Source organism: Microtus ochrogaster, unplaced genomic scaffold (genome assembly GCF_000317375.1).
Source record: "Microtus ochrogaster isolate Prairie Vole_2 unplaced genomic scaffold, MicOch1.0 UNK20, whole genome shotgun sequence".
Classification (NCBI taxonomy): Eukaryota; Metazoa; Chordata; class Mammalia; order Rodentia; family Cricetidae; genus Microtus; species Microtus ochrogaster.
This window is the reverse complement of record NW_004949118.1, coordinates 800,199-806,406: the sequence shown is the minus strand read 5'-3', so window position 1 is coordinate 806,406 and position 6,208 is coordinate 800,199. Positions and strand designations below refer to the sequence as shown.

The 6,208-nt window shown below is 40.1% G+C and overlaps 1 protein-coding gene across 1 annotated transcript in view; it reads left to right on the top strand.

The window, feature by feature from the left end:
• Positions 1-6,208, top strand: part of Myom1 (myomesin 1) — a 137,408-nt gene that overhangs the window by 9,781 nt on the left and 121,419 nt on the right. The gene's annotated exons all lie outside the window — the stretch shown is intronic.

The window sequence follows — 6,208 nt, the reverse complement described above, 5'->3', positions numbered from 1 at the left end:
CTCACAGAGATCCGCCTGCCTCTGCCTCCCAAGTGCTGGGATTAAAGGCGTGCACCACCATCGCCCGGCTTATGAGCTATATTCTTATGTATTTATTTCATTTGCCAACCTGGAAGAATTGATAGAATGTTCTACATTTATATTTTTAAATGATTTTATTTCTTTAGCTCCACTGCAAACTTTTATCCTCGGACCACTTAAATTTTACATGGTTTATTTAGATGCTATGCAGTATCCTTATTTATTCATAATTTGATACATCATTTCAAACATTAGTAATTGAACTGGATTTTTGGAGAGCGTGAGGGAACCCTGCTATGGAGCCTTAGAAAAACTTTACACAGGAACCAAACTGTAATCATATGTCACCCCACCTGCTCCTTCTGTGTGTGTGTAGGTTAGTGTTTATTAATGGCTCGCTATGTTCAAATAAGATAGAGTTCAAGATTCTTGGTGGGAACAAGATGAGCTAGAAATAGTGCATATGGGGAGGGAAAATACCAGTGCCATCCTCCCCCTTCATATCCTGAATGTAAAAGAGAAAGAAACCTAACATAACCTTGGAGGCATTTCAATCTTTCATTTTTAGAACTAGAAGTAACAGATGCAGGCTTAGATCTTTATAGTTTCTTCAGGTTGTTTTTAAGTTTATTTAAAAGGAAAGGATTTTTCCTGCTAAATGAGCTATGTCTTCTGATTGTGAACAGTATCATTGATAAAGGCCCCTGCATTGGAATTGGGTTCCTCGGCAGTGTATGTAAACACTAGGCTAGGTCTATTTTTACCCTCTACTTTGTAGTTAGATGTCCAGTGTTAAAGTGGAAAGTACGGAGATTTAAATGTGCTCAAGGCTTGGCTGACCTCGGTCAGTCTTGCTTGGAGTCAAGGTGGTTTGCTTGGAGTCAGTGTGGCTGTGGTACAGATTGGTGACTGTCTATGTTACAAAACACATTAAATGCCTTTAGCTCATGGTTATATTGAGAAAAAAAAAGACCCTAAAGACAGTATCGACCCTGTCAGAATGGCAAATTTGATGTTTTGTGTGACAATGGTATCAACAATAGTTATCAAAGGGAGGTGCAAGGGCTCTGTGTGTGCGTTTTCATACATTGTGTGTGCACGCACGCATGGAGGCCAGAGGCCAGTGTCTGTCTCTTCCCACAGTTTTGAGACAAGCACTCTCACTGACCCAGGATCTTGAGAGGTCAGCTGGATTAAGTGGACAGCAAGTCCTCCAGTGCTGAAATCATGGTCCACATGGTCACAACGTTCAGCTCTCTCCATGAGTGCTGGGATCTACCTCACATCCCCATGTTTTCACGGCACACGCTTCACAGCCTGAGCCACAACTTAAGCCCGGGTTCTGTAACTCGGACTTTCCTGCTCTTCCACTTCCCTTTGATCTCCAACTAAGCAGGAAATAATAGGACATCTTTGTTTTGGTTCCAGAAGACGGTTGGCAGTATGGCTCAGTGGGTAAAGGTTCTTTCACCAAACCTGCTGACTTGAGTTCAAGTTTTCACCCACGCCTGGAGTGAAAAGTTAAGTCTGTCAGCATCTTCCTGCTGACCAGGCAGTGGGGAAGCCTGCGGGAACTGTTTCAACAGGTTTGACCTTTTCCCAGCACTCTCTGGGAATGAGGAAGTGATGCCCTCTTTAGTCAACTACAGGACCATCTACATTGTGAGTTGGGGTGTGTCAGTGTAAGTTGTGCAAGGACAGGAAAATTCAACTCAAGGCATCTCTTGATTCTATTGTTGTCTGCCTAGAATACAAGGAGCAAGGTCTCCCATTCTTGCTTCAAATGGTCCAGGCTGAGTGGAGACCTAGCCTAGTGTTTACATACACTGCCGAGGAACCCAATTCCAATGCAGGGGCCTTTATCAATGATACTGTTCACAATCAGAAGACATAGCTCATTTAGCAGGAAAAATCCTTTCCTTTTAAATAAACTTAAAAACAACCTGAAGAAACTATAAAGATCTAAGCCTGCATCTGTTACTTCTAGTTCTAAAAATGAAAGATTGAGTGTACCTTTAGTCCCAACACTTGGGAGGCAGAGGCAGGTGGATCTCTCCGAGTTCCAGAACAACCAGGCCTACAGAGTGAATTCCAGGACAGCCAGGGCTACACAGAGAAGCCCTATCTCAAAAAAAAAAAAAAAAAACAAAAAACAAAAAACAAAAAACCCACAAACAAACCCAAAACCCAAACCAACCAAACAACAACACCCCTTCCCACATACACAAAACCCAACTACAGCAAAAGAACTGTGTAGGTGGAAGTTTCTGTCCTTGCTGGTCCCGCAACTGTTCTTGCATTCTCATCTTGCTTCCTCTGTGTCTGGGTGTAACTGCAAACAGAGCATCTCCTCTTCCCAGAATTCTCCTAGTGTGGTTGCCCTACCTGTACTTCCTGCCTGGCTACTGGCCAAACAGCATTTTTAAAAAAAAAAAAAAAGATTTATTTATTTATTTTGTTTACAGTGTTCTGTCTGCATATGTGCCTGCAGGCCAGAAGAGGGCACCAGATTTCTTTACAGATGGTTGTGAGCCATTATGTGGTTGCTGGGAATTGAACTCAGGACCTCTGGAAGAACAATCAGTGTTCTTACCATCTGAGCCATCTCTCCAGTCCCAAACAGCATATTATTAAAGCAATACAAGTGACAAATCTTTACAGGGTACAAGAGCATCTTCCCACAGCAGAACTGTTAGGAAACCAGTGAGATGCTCAGAGGTTAAGGGTGTTTACTGTTGCAAAGCCAGCCCACGAACCTGAGTTTATTCCTTGGAACCCAAGAAAAGGACAAGGAAAGAAGCATTAAGTATATTAGCTATAGATTCTCATATAGATAGAACCAAACATTTTTATTTACGCGAGGGAGTTCCTTTCTTGTTCCATTTTGTTGAGAGATTTTTAAAAAAATATTTACTTTTTTGTTATGCATGCTTGAGTATATGCATGTGTACCTTGTGCATGCAGGAGCCCATGGAGGACAAATCACTCCTGAAAAATGAGTTAAAGATAGTTGTTAGCTGCCATGTGTTTGCTGGGACCTGATCCTTGGTCCTCGCAGGGACACGTGTTAACTACTGAACCATATCTCCAGCTCCTGCTGAGAGATTCTTTTTTAACATGCATGAACACCAAATTTTGTCCAATCCTCTTTTCTTTTTACACCTATATTAGATGATAATGTGAGCTTTGTTTTTATTCTGTTGAAGTAAATCAACCTTGAATGATGGGGTTCACCTCACTTCACTTGGTTTTATATCCTATTATACCTAGATTTTAAGGACTGGAGGTTGAAACAAACATCCCTTTGGTTTGTTTGTTTTTTTAATACATGAGATCACTATGTACCCTTGTCTGACCTGGAGCTAACTAGACTAAACTTCGAAGTCATAGAGATCCTCCTGCCTCTGCCTCTTGGGATCTGGGATTGCAGGCATGTGCCACCATGTCTAGCACTTACTAGATTAATTTTTAAAAATTATTATTATTTGTGTGTGTGTGTGTGTGTGTGTGTGTGTGTGTGTGTGTGACTGCTTCTCTGTATGTATACCAAGTGCATGCTTGGTACCCAAGGAAACCAGAAGAGCGTGTTGGATCCCCTGGTACTGGAATTACAGATGGTCATGAGCCACCCAGTACCTAGTACCCTTAACCATTGCACTGTCTCTCCAGTCCCAGATGCAGTTTTTTAATGCTTCGTGAACTTATTTGTACATCTATGTTCATAAAAATACTGGGCTGTAGCCATATCTTGATGTATTTTTTAAATTGTTTTGATTGAGTTATACATTTTTCTCTGCACCCCTCCGTTCCTCTCCCCTCCCCTTCTATCCTCTCCTATAGTCCCCATGCTCCCAATTTACTCAGGAGATCTTGTCTTTTTCTACTTCCCATGTAAATTAGATCCATGTATGCCTCTCTTAAGGTCCTCTTTGTTGTCTAGGTTTTCTTGGATTGTGAATTGTAGGCTGGTTTCTCTTTGCTGTATGTCTAAAAGCCACTTATAAGTGAGTACATATGATATTCATCTTTCTGAGTCTGGGTTACCTCGTTCAACATGTGTTTTTTTTTCTAGATCCATCCGTTTGCATGCAAATTTTAAGATGTCATTAATTTTTTTCTGCTGTGTAGTACTCCATTCTTTGTAGTACTTCATTCTTTGGTTGAGGAGTATTTAGGTTGTTTCTGGGATTTGGCTATGACAAACAATGCTGCTATGAACATAGTTGAGCACATGTCCTTGTGGCACGATTGAGCATCCTTTGGGTATATACCCAACAGGGGCATTGCTGGGTCTTAAGGTAGATTGTTTCCTAATTTTCTGAGAAATCACCTTACTGATTCCCAAAGCAGCTGTACCAGTTTGCACTCCCACGAGCAATGGAGGAGTGTTCCCTTTACCCCACATCCTTTCTAGCATAAGTTGTCATCAGTATTTTTGATCTTGGTCATTGTTACAGATTTAAGATGGAATCTCAGAGTTGTTTTGATTTGCATTTCTCTGATGGCTAAAGATGTTGAACATTTCCTTAAGTGTATTTCAGTCATTTTAGATTCTTCTGTTGAGAGTTATCTGCTTAGGTCTGTATCCCATTTTTTTTATTGGATTATTTGTTTTTTTTTTTTTTGCTGACCAATTACTTGAGTTCTTTGTATATTTTGAAGATTAGTACTCTGTCTGATGTGGGGTTGGTGAAGATCTTTTCCCATTCTGTAGGCTGCCATTTTGTCTTGTTGACTGTGTCCTTTGCTTTACAGAAGCTTATTAGTTTCAGGAGGTCTCATTTATTAATTGTTGCTCTCAGTGTCTGTGCTACTGGGGTTATATTTAGGAAGTGGTCTCCTGTGCCAATGTATTCAAGTGTACTTCCCACTTTCTCTTCTATGATGTTCAGTGTGGTTGGTTTTATGTTGAAATCTTTGATCCATTTGGACTTGAGTTTTGTGCATGGTGATAGATATGGATCTATTTTCATTCTTCTACATGTTGATATCCAGTTATGCCAGCACCATTTTTTAAATATGCTTTCTTTTTTCCATTTGATATTTTTTGCTTCTTTGTCAAAAATCAGATGTTCCTAGGTGTGTGAACTGATATCTTGGGTCTTTGTTCTCCTGTCTGTTTTTATGGCAATACCAGGCTGTTTTCAGTACTGTAGCTCTGTAGTAGAGTTTGAAGTCAGGGATTGTGATACCTCCAGAAGTTCTTTTATTTGTACAGGATAGTTTTGGCTATCCTGGGTTTTTTGCCTTTCCATATGAAGTTGAGTATCGTTCTTTAGTGGTCTGTGAAGATTTTGATGGGATTTTGATGGGCATTGCATTGAATCTGTAGATTGCTTTTGGTAAGATTGCCATTTTCAGTATGTTAATTTATCTTGATGTCTTGATCAGAAAATACTGACCTTACAGGACATTGGACAGTGCTATTTTAACACATTTTTTAAAAATATGAAAGTAATCATTACCATTTCTTCTTTAAATATTTGATAGTATCTATAAATATAAACCTCCTAGCTGTCTAATTTTCCTTGTGAGAATATTTTAGATTATTTGTTTAATTTCTTGGCTTTGGTCATTTATAGTTTTACATTTCTTCTTGAGATAGTTTTAATCATTTTGGTCTTCACAGGAATGATTCCATTATATCTTAGTAGTCTGGTGAGTTGACCTGGAAGCATCTACACTACTTTCCTAGGAGTCTCTTGGTTTTGTAGGCCTGGCTACAATGTGTCCACTTTCATTCTTGGTTTTAATAACTTATTTCTTTCTTTTCACGATTAAGCTACTAACATTTTTTTCGGAGTTTTCTTTGGGGGCATCTTCACTGACATTACCTGTTTCTGTTCTGTTTCCTGTTTCATTGTTTCTTCTTGAATTTTTGTTACGTCACCCTTTCTCTTGTGCTTATTTTAGTCTACTTATGATAGTATATACATTTAGATATCACAGTATTTTTTTTATTGAGAAAAAAAAATTTCCGCCTCCTCCCAGCCTCCCACTCCTCCTGCCCTCCCCCCCACTCCTCTCCCCCTCCCTCTCAAGTCTGAAGAGCAGTCAGGGTTCCCTGCCCTGTGGAAAGTCCGAAGTCCTCCCCCTCTATCCTGGTCTAGGAAGGTGAACATCCAAACTGGCTAGGCCCCCACAAAGCCAGAACAAGAAGTAGGATCAAAACCCAGTGCCATTGTCC